This window comes from Coptis chinensis, chromosome 8 (assembly GCF_015680905.1).
Source record: "Coptis chinensis isolate HL-2020 chromosome 8, ASM1568090v1, whole genome shotgun sequence".
In the NCBI taxonomy this organism is placed as follows: Eukaryota; Viridiplantae; Streptophyta; class Magnoliopsida; order Ranunculales; family Ranunculaceae; genus Coptis; species Coptis chinensis.
In genome coordinates this window covers 16,886,367-16,900,490 of record NC_141463.1, presented here as the reverse complement: position 1 = coordinate 16,900,490, position 14,124 = coordinate 16,886,367, and positions in this window count along the sequence as shown.

The following is a 14,124-nucleotide window of genomic DNA, read 5'->3' as shown; positions in this document are numbered from 1 at the left end:
AAGGACGGATGGCTCGAGCCCATCAAGAGCTCAAGACCCATCTTCATCTCATGTTCCATCTTCAAACAGTAGCGGGTGGCTTAGGGAATTTATTGATTGATGTTGTTTTTATTGTTTTTTATTAGTTCGGATGTTAATTTTGAATTCAGTAGTTAAATTTGTATTCGGTAGTTAAATGTATTTGAATTTCGATTTTAATTTAATGTGGTTCTTTTCAAATTATGCGTTGATTTTTGTAATAATCCCACATTCCCGAATTGTTTGGGGGTGGTATTATTTCTTTTAGCATGGTTTTTATATGATCCACATTTTTAGAAGTAATTTTGCGAGGATTGTTGAGAATGTTGCCGATATTGGCATGCCTATGATTAGATATAGTGGTAGGATGAAATTTTAATGAGTTAGGAAGTTACTATCCTAAATTCAACCTAAAAGATATTAGGTTTATTTTGGAATAAAAAATATGGGTTGGTTCCGTTTTCGGTTTTGCAAATATTTTGTTTCCGGCAATTGCCTTAAAGCTTTTTGGCAACTTGCCGATTCGTTTTGGAAACTTAAACCCTATATAAACTTCTTTCATTCTCCACACAAAACCCACATATCTCACTTTCATCTCTCACCTTAAACCTTCAATTTTTTTTCCCTTTTGTTTTTCATCGCGACCACTCGCCACACACCTGAGCGCGACCCACGCCGAAACACCCTAGTCCCCGAAAGCACCCTGCAGACTGAAATCACTCAGAACTTCGGTTATAAGGGAGCGCGACCTGCACCCATCCAAGGCCAATTCAGAGCGCGCCCCGCTCCTTCTTCGCTGTAACTCGGGGTAGACACGAGCGCGACCCGCGCCCTACCAAGACCAATTCTGAACGCACCCCGCGCCCTGATCTTCACAGTCCGAATTTTCTGATTTTTTTTAGAGCTTTTCCAGGGTTGTTGGCAGCATTTTTTGAGAGTAGTTATTGTGATGAAATCTCCTACAGTCATACCTGAGCAATCTTTCGAAGACTTGTTCCAAAGTGACACCTATGGGGCGTGGTTTCACGACATGATCATACAAGTAGGCTGGGAATCACTAATGGTAAGTCCTGATGAACTCTATTCTTCTGCACTTACATCTTATTTTTATGATAATTGTAAGTTCTTTGATAGACCGGATGGAGAACAAGTGTTCTCCAACACCATTGAGGATGAACCAATGGAAATTTCCAGGTTCTTGTTAGCCTTTGCTCTCGGACTTGCTATGCCTGCTGAAATACAAGAACCATGAGGCTATTGGGTAGATAATATGTATGTCTACACCTATGAGTTCTTGCATGAGGCTTATAGGGCAGGAATTTTCCAAATAGAGGACCAAGGGCAATATAACGTAGCCCTTGGTAGCTTGTCCCTTAACGTGGGCACGGTGATGTTTTTTATTATGCTAAACATATTAGGGGAATGGCGTTTTTCTTCTATGAATGACGCCACTTGTAACATTTTCCTTGCTTTAGCCACGGGACGTATGCTCTATGACCTTCCCCGGACCTTAGTTTCAAGTTTAGCTCGAGCTCACAGTATAAGGCATAAGTATCTTCTTATGCCTGTATTAGTTTGCCGAATAATGCTATGCTTCTTCCCGGATTTTTGTGCCCGTTTCACGGATTTGGTTAGGGTCGAAATCATGAGACCCACCAATTGCGTGGTTCGTTCTTTTTGAGTTATGACTTGGCCGGGATGGCAGGTGCAACCTCATTTGGTTGCTCCTTACACCCTATCAAACCAAGTAGCACTCGCCAGGTTAGAACAGGTTGATGATACACAACGAAAGGCTTGGCAAGTTGTCATGGCATGGCAGGACGCGAAGGAACCTCACTTCTTTATAGAAGAGGAGGATGATGATGTTTAAGCGGTGCAGATAAGGTAAGTTTTTAGTTCAGTTAGTGTCTGCTTATGTCCCAAGCAATTTAATTTTTGTTAACCCCATAATGGGTGGAACTCCTATAGAGTTGCGTTAGTTTTTATTTTTTCTATATTAGTATGTTCTAACCTTGTTTTGTAGATGTTCCAGAATTTCACGCGTTTCCATGGTATTTTTCTACCCTTTTTATTTAAATACTTTGAGGACAAAGCAAGCATGCTTCTTGTTTGGGGGTGGCATAGAAACACGTGTAATTAAGGCATTTGTTAGGATATAGATATGTATAATATGCACTTGTTTTCTAGTTAAAATTTCAAAAAAAATTAAAAATAAAAATAAAAAGTTTATGCTATACACTTAGGAATATTGGTATTGTTTCTTACTCTATGCCCGAAATAATCTAGAAGTCTCACGTTAGCTTTTACATTAGAATAATTTTTCGAAACTTAGGTTAATATGTATGTAATAATCTTGCATCTTTCTATAAATATATTGCATGAGTATCTATGATTGTTTGGCAGTAAGTTTCTGAAATCTAGGCTAGAGTACTTATTCTACAAATCCTGTGAGAATATAGCCTAAAGCCTTATATGAGTGAAATGTTTGAGAAATGACACAAGGGATAAGTATATTCTGGATAGAGAAATCACATGTCCACTTGCTTGGCCACTATACCATGTCCTAAGAGAGAATTTAGGCCCTTTTTGGATCGATATAGCCAGAAATTCAAACCTATGAATTATTTTCCACTAGTCGCCCCTCTGAGCTTTTCTTTAGCCTTTCATAAACCACAATTCCTTTACCCTATTACAAAAAGAAAACAAAATAAAAATTCAACCTACCCATTTTAGAATAAGTCTGAGAATAGGATGAGTGAAGAAAGAAGAAGGGAAAAACCTGTGTAAACAAAAATTAGTTAGTTGCTTCAAAAAAAAAAAATCCATCCAAAGAAAAGAAAAGAAAAGAAAAATAGAAATAAAATGAAAACTCCACAAATAGAATAAAAGGAGTCGAAAAGCCAAAATAAAAAGTCGAAGGATGGAAACAAAGTGTAGAAGCAAAAGAACAAGGTTTTCTCTAATTACGTAATATGAAGACCCTATTATCTCAGACTTGTCCTTTTTGAATATCCATTTCCTTCCTTCTTAAACCATCTCCTAATCCCCGCAACACCTAATAAAGACCTCTAGCTCAATTAGGAATAGGTTAGTGTGATAGTAAGTGGCATATATGTTTGATCGACTTCGGCTTCCTTGTGTGTCATTGAAGATTAAGGTAAAGTGTGCCCACCGCACATCGGAGTAATGAAAACTTGGAGCGGAAAAATCGAGTGATTTTTGTCTTGACTTTGATGTGAGGACCTACTTAAGGACGTTATTCCAAAGTTTCATAAACGAACCTGTTACTGCATTTCATATCATTACTCATTGTATATATGTTTATTTATAGATGATTGATTTTTATGCATATATTAGCTTAGGTTTCGACTTGGTTATTCTTATTCATCGCTAGTGAGATGTATAGATATTTGAGAATAAATAAGGAAACAATAGTTTTATATCTTAGTCGTTGTAGTATAGATGAGGTTTGTGAGTACCTTTACTGGAAAACTCTCACGGGGCTATAACTCGTCCACTAGGGAATTCCTAGTGGTTTAAGGCCTTGTTGCATATGGTAAAAGCAATCGCACTCAGCGAAACGAGATTAGTTTGAACTCCATTTTTGGTCACTTATGCTAATTTCTCATATTTGCTTGAGGACAAGCAAAATATTGTTTGGGGGTGGTTTGAGAAGAGCCCAAAATTGTAGTTTTAACCCCTTAACAATAATGTTTTTAGACCAATTATGTGAGTAATAAATAAGAATTAACGCTGATTACGTGCTTTTATGTATTTTAGGCATTGGAGCCAATTATGTGCAGAAATGCGCCCCTTATGTGAGATAAAGGGGCAAAGGTTGGTTGCTAAGGAGTTCTGTGAATAAAGGCCAAGAATCAAGGAGAAAAAGACTTTTTAAAGCCCGGTCAAAGCTGAAAAGTCAAAGTCAACGCGGGCAGAAACAGCACACAAAAGTCAACAGAACTTCCGAAGGCCGTATTGTTTGACTTAGACCTTGGAATTGGGCATACCTTATGCCAAAACGACCGGCTTGGAAAGATCTTTTCAGTGGTCCAAGCTTTGACCCAATCAGAGGAGCAGAAGTGGATGAAAAGTCTGTTGAAGCCAAATCCAGCTGAAGAGCTCTTTTTGGACTGAAGAAATTGGTTTTTTGGCCCGATTTTCCTACCCAAAATATGGCTCCAGGCCCATGCACGATTTTTTGGATCTGTTTTCCTCCATATAGCAAAAGGAGGCTTGACTCTTAACAATGGTAGCTAGGGTAGGAAGAAAAGATAGATCTAGATTTAGACTCAATTAAAATTAATTAGTTTTTATTATCTTGTTTTAAATTAGTATTTGAATCAATTGTTATTTATTTATTAGATCAATAAAATTAGTTTGTTCTTCATAATCTAGTTTCATTCCATTAATCATTGTAGTTTCAATTCATAGATTTAGTTATTTTGTCATTACTATATTCAATTAATTCTTGCATGATTAGATTTCCATTTGAATTAAAATAAGGAAAGTTAGAATCTTTATACCATGTCTTGCTTAAATTCATATAGAAATGATAGCATAATGATTCTAGGCTAAACCTCCATTAGAGGGGGTGGGTTGAAGAAGCCTTGATGAAGCTTGATTTGTGTTAGCGTAGAATAGTCGTGATTTTCCATTCTATTCTAGAAAACGATTAGTTCACCATGAGAATGGGTTTGATTGTTTAACATGCTAGATGTTAGTTGGTAGAGATTACCATAAACAACTAGGGATTAGGATGAACCAATTGTTATGCGAAAGCAGTTCAATTCGGATTACGACGATTCTTCGTTAGTGAATTAAGTCGAGTTAAGGCGGAATCAACCCCCCCTAATTCCTTATCATAGTATCAATTTAATATTTCCGTAGTTGAATTATCATAGTTAGTATTTTAGTAATTGAATTACCATCGTAGTATAATTTCATAAAACTCTCATTAACTTTGGATAGATTGATAATCTTAGGAAATGCGAATTCTAAAGAACTAAGAGTGGAACGAATTCTCTACTCCACTTAGTGCAATAGCATCGAAAGTAGAACTTTGATAAATATAGAACCACGAATAACTTTAGTTTTACTCGCGTCCGAGTGTCGTTGCTTGCGCGTGGGTAGAACTAACATTTTACTTTTATCACCCACTGCACACTGGAGTTAGCAAACTCGAGTGAAAAAATAAGAGTGTTATGTGTCTTGACACATTTCTTGTGAGAACCTACTTGGGCACGCTACCCAAAAGTTTCATAACAAGACATGCCATTACATTTTATAGCATAGTTCATTATATAGTTGTTTATCTTAAGATAATTTGATTATTATGTATGTATTAATTTAGGAGTTATATTGATGATCCTTGTTTAAATGCTAGTGAGATGTATAGATATCTGTGATAAATTAGGCGAAATTACTTTTATTTCTTAGTCGTTGTAGTATAAATGAAGTTTGTAAGTATCTTCGCTGAAAAACTCTCACGAGGCTATAACTCATCCACTAGGGAATTTCTAGTAGTTTAAGGCCTTATTGTATATGGTCAATACAATCGCACTATGCGAAATGAGATTAGTTAGGACCATATTTTTTGCCACTTATCTATTTTTATTTCTCATCTTTGCTTGAGGACAAGTAAAATATTGTTTGGGAGTGGTGGGTAAGCACCCAAAAGTGTAGTTTAAACCCCTTAATAGTATTCTATTTAGGCCAATTATGTTTATAATAAATAAGAGTTAGTACTGTTTACGTTTTTTTGTGTATTTCAGGTCTTGAAGTTGTTTATGTGCTTAAAGACGCCATTTTGCATGGAAAACGAGTCAAGATGATTGCTAGAAGAGTTCTATGTTTAAAGCCCAAGAATCAAGAAGAAAAAATATTTTTAAATCCAGTCAAAGCTGGGAAGTTATAGTCAATTCGGGTAGAAAAAGGACAAAAAACCATCAGAACTTTAAAACAGCGTATGTTTGGACTTGGACCTTAGAATTGTTCCAACTTTATGTCAAAACGACCGGCTCAGAATACTCTTTCCAATGGAGCTGGCCTTGTTCCAATCAGAGCTGTAAAAGCAAACTAAAATGGTCCTAAAGTAATTTCTATCAGAATTAGCCCTTTTAGATTTAACCTAATGGACTTTGGGCTCACATTAGAGGCCCAAAGTCTAGCCTCTAGGCCTATGCAGGAAAATATAACCCTAATCCTCTCCTATATAAAGAGGATTAAGACTAAATCTAATTTGGCTACTCACTTATTAGTTTAGTTAGGTCTCTCTCTCTCTCTCTCTCTCTCTCTCTTCCCTTTCTTTTTAGTTTAGTATAGTTTATAATTAGGGTTTGTAGCCACCATTAAAACCTTTCAATAAAAGCTTTAGTTATTATTCAATTCTCTTTTACTTTTATGTCTTTATTTTATTATTCTAGTTTAATACATCTAATAAATCAAAGCTAAACTCCCATTAGAGGGAGGTTAATGAAGCTTTAAGGGGACTTGAATTGTTTAGCATAGATTTGTTGATTAAGATTTAAAGTTTTGGTTTTTCTTGACCTAGAGATAAGAAGAGAAAAATCTAAACTAGAGGATTGTGAGTTTTGCCATGAGAATGGAAAACAAATTAAACATTGTTCTCATGCTAATTTGATTATGACTAGAGATGGTATAATTGAATTAGGGATCATAAAAGTCTAAGATTAATATTTAAGTTTTTAATGAGAATATAAAAATTAGGGTTTTTCAACATATATGCTTTCAATATTAAGGAATCATAAAGTGGATTTTTTCTCTCTCTAATTTCCATCATATTTGATTCACATTATTATATTGTTAGTTAATTTAGTATTAAGATTAAATTCATAGAATAATCATATTATTAGATTTCACATCATAATCATTACTCTCACATGTTCTTCCTTATATTAAATTGGTTGAATTCTATTTATGTCTTGGTAGTTTAGGAGTGGAACGAATCCGTACTCTTTACATTACTTCATTATTATTTAAGAGTAGGAATATTGATCTAAACACTTGTTTAGTTGATTGATTATTTGTGTTTAGGCATAGATAGTTAGTTTACATAAATTAGTAAATATCAGTTATCTCGTATTCTTTGTTAGCAAGACTCTTATATCAGCTGAATAGAGCCATTCTTGCATTGAGAAAATTGCATTGGCCTTGTTTCATGCTGCCAGACGTCTTAAGCTTATTTCTAAGAAGGAATAGTCGAAGTTTATACTAAATATCCACTACGCAAGTTTTTTTTTTGCAATGTCTACAAATCGAGTCGTAGAATGGAAAAGTTACCTTAGTGCTTATAACATTGTCTCTGACACTCGTACAGTTAAAATAAGACAAACTTTGGTTTTGCTAATGGCTGATTTTCTTATTGATGATATTCCTATGTTGAACGCATTACTCGATGAGAAAAATGTTGATCCCTAATTGTCATTACCTCCCGGGGGCGATGACATGAAATATTTATCAGATATATCAGCTAATTAATTGCTAGATTTACACCGATGGTTAGCATAATAAGTATGGCTTCGGTCTTGGTTTTGTCATCTTGAAGCTGAATGAAGACATAATTAAGAGGCCTCTACGTTTGGGTTTTGACACTTCAAATAATGTAGCCGAGTACGAAACTGTCATTTGTCGTATGCGCACAACTCTTCAGCTGGGGGTGACTAAGTTATGATTAATTATTCTAAGTTAGTCGCTAGCCACTTTGAATGATAATATGTGGCTCGGGCGATGATAGCAGGATCGTTTATTTGGACTTAATTCAACGAATTACATGAAATTTTACATCTATCAGTATTGTGTAGTATCTGCATTATGATGTAAGGCATCCTAATTCTATCTCATACTTATCTATGGATCGCTGCCAATACAACACTAGATCAACAACTTATGCTATCAGATGATCCCAACAAGCTTAGTACTCTTAATGTCTCGGTATCTACCATGGCTACCGACGACGATCATGCAGCTGACAATGCTCCGAAATTCCTGATGACCAAAGACTCTATTGCAAAGTCACAAGTCTCAATCATATCCTTCGTTGTTGGGGTAGAATGAACGATTTACTAGGCCTCAAAGAAATTCATTCAAGACTATGTGAGCACCACTCCCGAGGGCGAAGTCTCGCTCACAGAGCAATGACCCAATGGTATTGGTGGTCATACATGCAAAAGGATGTTAAACATTTGTGCAAGAAGTGTGCCTTGTCAAAAACAAGATAATATGGGTCAAACTGACCGCGATGAAGCGTCATCCAATCCATAACCTTTGGTCATTTGTGAAATGGGGCCTTAACATTATTGGTTTATTTCCGATAGCCCCTGGCAGTGTTCGTTTTTTGCTTGTCACACCAAATTATTTTACTAAGTGAGCGGAAGCCCAGATCCATGCTTTAGACGTTAAAAATTTCTTATAGCGTGACATTATTTGTCGTTTTGGTATTCCAGCATCGTTGACTTCTGATAATGGCAAATAATACATCGTCTAAGAAATTTGACAATTTTGTTTTGACTTTAAGATTAGTCACAATTTCTTGTCACCATACCATCATTTATTCAATAGACAAGCTGAAAGAAAAAATGGACAAAACTTCGTTAGTTTGTTTCTAGTTTAGTAGTTTATTTTCCGTTATTATCTTTGTACTTTTCAAGATTCAGTGATCAATAAATAAGTCTTTCTTTCACTTTAGTTGTTCCAATGGTATAATTATGTTTCTAGTGAACCTTATTATTGTTACGACAAAATTTGACGAAATTACCAAGTTTAGCTTCATCAGTCTAAGTTTGAACGCTTTTATGCTTGCTTAATACGTTACTATCGTTACGATAAATCTAACTAAGTTACCAAGTTTAGCTTAGTCAGTCTAAGTTTGAACATTTTTATGCTCACTTAATATGTTACTATCACTACGACAAAATCTAACTATATTACCACGTTTAGCTTTGTCAGTCTAAGTTTGAACGCTTTTACACTCGCTTATAAACCATAAAAATAGTAGAATCCTAAATATTAATGCTACAAGAACACTAATACGTAATCCTATCGTTCTTACGTTTAAATCAACTATTCTTACTCTCAAAATATAATCATGCAATATAAGGAGTAAGGATTCGTGCACTCTTAACTCTCTAGACTTAAATCGAATTCAACTAATCAAACCCAAAAGGAACAATGGTGAGAGTAATGATTTGATGTGAAATTTCTATACTACCATTCCCAACACAAGAACAATAATAACAATAAGACATAATTAAATTAAACTGAAATTAAAACTAATTTAGAACTAAGATTGTGAATAACTAATTATGAATTTAAGACAACTAAATCTAAATAAGAATTTAAGCAATAATCTAAATTGAAATGAAGAACTAATACTTTATTCTAAAACTAAAATATGATTCTAAACTAACTAATTGAATGAATGTAAAAAAAACTAGATCTAGATCTAAAAACTAATCTAGATCTATCTTTTTCTAACCCTAAACTCCATTAACATTAGCTTCCGAACCTAACCACCTTTTGCTACCTAACCTAATTTATTTTCTAACCTAACTATCTACCCTAAACAAAGAGCTAAGCTTTTGTTTTTATACTTTCAGATCCAAAAATCGTGCATGGGCTTGGAGCCATGTTTTGGGCCGGAAAATCGGGCCCAAAACCCAATTTCTATAGTCCAAAATGGGCTCTTCAGCTATAGTTGGCTTCGACAGATATTTTGTCCACTTTTGCTCCTCTGATTGGATCAAGGCTTGGTCCATTGGAAAGCTCTTTCCGAGCCGGTCGTTTTGACATAAGATACTCCCAATTCCGAGGTCTGAGTCCAAAGATATGGCCTTCGAAAGTTCTGCTGACTTTGTGTGCTGTTTCTGCCCGCGTTGACTTTGACTTTTCAGCTTTTGACCGGGCTTTACAAAGGCTTTGTCTCCTTGAATCTTGGCCTTTATCACAGAACTTCTTAGCAACCAACCTTTGCTCCTTTATCTCGCCAAAGTGGCACATTTCTACACATAATTGACTTTACTGCCTGAAATACATAAAAACACGTAATCAGTATTAACTCTTATTTATTACTCACATAATTGGTCTAAAAGTATGATTGTTAAGGGGTTAAAACTACAGTTTTGGGCTCTTATCAGTACGTTACTATTGTTACTACAAATCTGACTAAATTACCACGTTTAGCTTAGTCAGTCTAAGTTTGAATGATTTTACGCTCGCTTAGTACGTTACTATCGCTACGACAAAATCTGACTAAGTTACCATGTTTAGCTTCGTTAGTATAAGTTTGAACGCTTTTACACTCACTGAGTACGTTACTATCGCTACGACAAAATCTGAGGAATTTACCACATATAGCTTTGTCAGTCTAAGTTTGAACATTTTTCCTCTCGTTTAGCACATTACTATCGCTACGACAAAATCTGATGAAATTACCACGTTTAGCTTCGTCAATCTAAGTTTGAACGTTTTTACGCTCGTTTAGTTCGTTACTATCGCTACGACAAAATATGACTAAGTCACCACGTTTAGTTTCGTCAGTCTAAGTTTGAACGCTTTTACGCTCGCTTAGTACATTACTATCGCTACGACAAAATTTGACTAAGTTACCACATTTAGCTTCGTCAGTCTAAGTTTGAACGCTTTTACGCTCACTTAATATGTTACTATCACTATGCCAAAATCTAATTCAGTTACCACGTTTAGCTTCGTCAGTCTAAGTTTGATCGTTTTTACGCTCGCTTAGTACGTTACTATTGCTACGACAAAATCTTTGCCAAGTTCAGTTAGCATTGGGGGCGTTTTTCTCTACATTGGGGTGTCTCGTTCCATTCCATTTCAACTACATAAATCAACAACACGGTCAATTTTCTACAAGTATGTTTTCTAACACAACAACAATATTCAATAGCAAACCCGTACTTTATTTTTATTTTTCATCAAAAGAATTTTTAGCTCTATGGTATTACATTCACACAATCAGCGATAATAACGAACTTGTCAAGCCATTTGTGAGTCTTACCTCAGAAATTGTTTGGCACTATAAACTTTGTTCGATATCAGTTCCTTCGCCGCGGCCTCATGTGTTCTCTATATCTACCACTTCTTTCCATCTCTTAAATTCTATGATCGCCATAAACCTCGTTTGTCTCGTTTTAAACACTTAGTTTTTTCCTTCTACTATTTTGCATCTAGAACTTAGCAAGCGCTTATATAATATATCTTGGATCTAGTTTTACATTACTGGTTGGATTTGTATCGGTTTTACTAATCGAATTATTAACTAATTAGAAATTGGCATCCAGTTTTTAGTTGCTAAGGTCTTCACGCTAGTCCTTGCCCTTGCTATCACCTTCGAATCCAATTCGTATTTAACTTCCTTTTCTTCCTATTATTACTTTTTCTGCCACTACCTTTAATTCTACTTCTACCATGCATCCTCATCACATGTGTTGTCAAACTATCATAGTTGATTATATTATTGCACTCTGTTTTCCGTATACTTTTTTATGCCACATGCCACTTTAACTCTTTTTATTTTATTTTTGTCTTCTTTCATTGCCAAGCTTTTTGGCAGGTCTTTTGTATCACCATGCTTCAAACTATGATAAATCATTGACCCGCCCATACAGATTTATGTGCACTTCTTTACATCTTTACGACAAGTTCCATACGTCCTTTATAGCATGCAAACCATTCCTTGCATCTCACAATGAATTTGTTGTTGCCTACATAACTTGCATCTCACATCTCCCTAATTATATTATTTGCATTCACACTACACTTTGTTATACATTCCGTTCACTCTTTTCTTATTTCATTTTTTTTATTGATTTTTCTTCTCTTGTTTGCCATATGAACTTTGTTCACTTGCCAAAGAGGGGGCGGTGTTTCAACCCCACCTATGTGGCAAACGTCCATTGGTAGGGATCTCCACTTTAATCATTTAATCAACAGGGCTAAGGCCCAATTTGCAATACTATGGATTGATGTACATGCCCATTAACTCATGTGTCTAGGGCTGAACCCTAGCCACATGGCTTGCCACTTACGTACATTAATTTATGTCCAGATTCATTTCAAAATCAAAGAGATAATTATCAATTGAGAGTTATACTCAATTACAATTACTTGAGCTACACGAAGTTTCTACTCTACACATATAAATACAAAACTATTTTTCATAAAGAACTACGTTCTTGAGACTTGATCCCACCGATAATTTGGGTACATAGGCAACCGAAAGATAAAGTCTCACCATTCTCTCGATCACCATCACTTTTCTCCCTACTTTTCTACGTTCTTCATCTCTTTCATCACCACTTAGTGTTTTGATCATATTTGGTCGAAACACCTTTGTTATTCATTCTACTTATTATTATTTTTTTCTCATTACTTTTCCTCGCTGATTTTCTTTCTCTTCTTTGCCATAAGAACTTCGTTCACATGCCAAAGAGGGGGTGGTGTTTCAATCCCCACCTACGTGGCAAATGTCCATTGGTAGGGGTCTCCACTTTATTTGTTTAATCAACAAGGCTAAGGCCCAATTTGCAATACCATGGATTGATATACAGGCCTATTAACTCATGTGTCTAGGGCTGAACCCTAGCCACATGGCTTGCCACTTACGTACATTAATTTATGTTCAGATTCATTTCTTATCAAAGAGATAATCATCAATTAAGAGTCATGTTCAATTATAATTATTTGTGCTACAAGAAATCTCTACTCTACACATATAAATACCAAACTATTTTTCATAATAAGGAACTACGTTATTGAGACTTGATCCCATCGATAATTTGGGTACGTAGGCAACCGAAAGGTACAATCTCATCATTCTCTAGATCACCATCACTTTTCTAACTACTTTTCTACGTTCTTCATCTCTTTCATCACCACTTAGTATTTTGATCATATTGGGTCGAAACAAGCAGTTCGAAGTGTACGAGAAATTTTTGGTTTTTTGTTTGATTTGAAAAAGTTGAAGTCTTCAGATCTAAATAGTTTAATGTCTTTTTGCGACAAACTTGAAGAAATTTTGAAATATGATGAAGTTTGTGATATTGATGAAAAGATTTATTTTATGAGTTAAGAATCATGAGAGATCTTTTACCGAATGACACAAAGAAAGCATTCGATGTGCTGAATCATTTACTATCACGAGATAATTGTTTTCCAAATGCATAGGTTGCTTACTTCTTTTTTACTATACCAGTTAACGTCGCATCAACATAAAGAAATTTCACAAAGTTGAAGTTGATCAAGTCTTACATTCAGTCGACCATGTCACAAGAAAGATTAAATGGTTTGTTTGGCGTTATTTATTGTTTGTTGTTAACTCTATTAGGAAAAGCTTTCAAACTGAAAACGTGTAGGAGATTATTGTTGTAGTAAGTGAATTGAAAAGACTTATTTCTACTTTTGAAAAGTATAGAGAAATCGGGTTTGAAGAAACTATGGAGGAAGCTAAAAAGATTGCAACTACAATGGAAATTGAACATGTATGTTTTTCGTTAGAAATGGATCATTCATAGAAAGAAACAATTCGATGAAAATGTTTGTGAAGAGGTGCCACAATCAGCGAAAGAATCTTTTAGAGTCAATTACTACTTCTTCTTCCTCGTAGATCAAGCCCTCTCTTCATTTAAAAGTAGGTTTGAGCAGTTCATAGTGTATGAAGAAATTTCCAAATGCATGGGTTGCTTACAAAATTGTTTTGACTATACTAGTTAACGTCGCATCAGCAGAAAGAAATTTCTCAAATTTGAAATTGATCAAGCCTTATATTCGGTCAGCCATGTCACAAGAAAGATTAAATGGTTTAGGTATATATGTTATCCATTGAAAATTCTATGGCTGAAAAGATGGATTATGGAGACTTAATTAGTGAATTTGCATCTAGAAATTCAAGAAGACTAAGGTTTAATAGTGCTTAGTTTTTGTAATTGAATTTTTCTTGAGGAGGTTTCTTGTCTAGGTTAGCAAATTGGGTTTTGTTAATATTGATGGAACTCAAACTTGAGGAGGATTCTTATCTTTCAAAAGGCAATGAAGTTTAAATCACAAAACCCCAACAACATTGGTCAT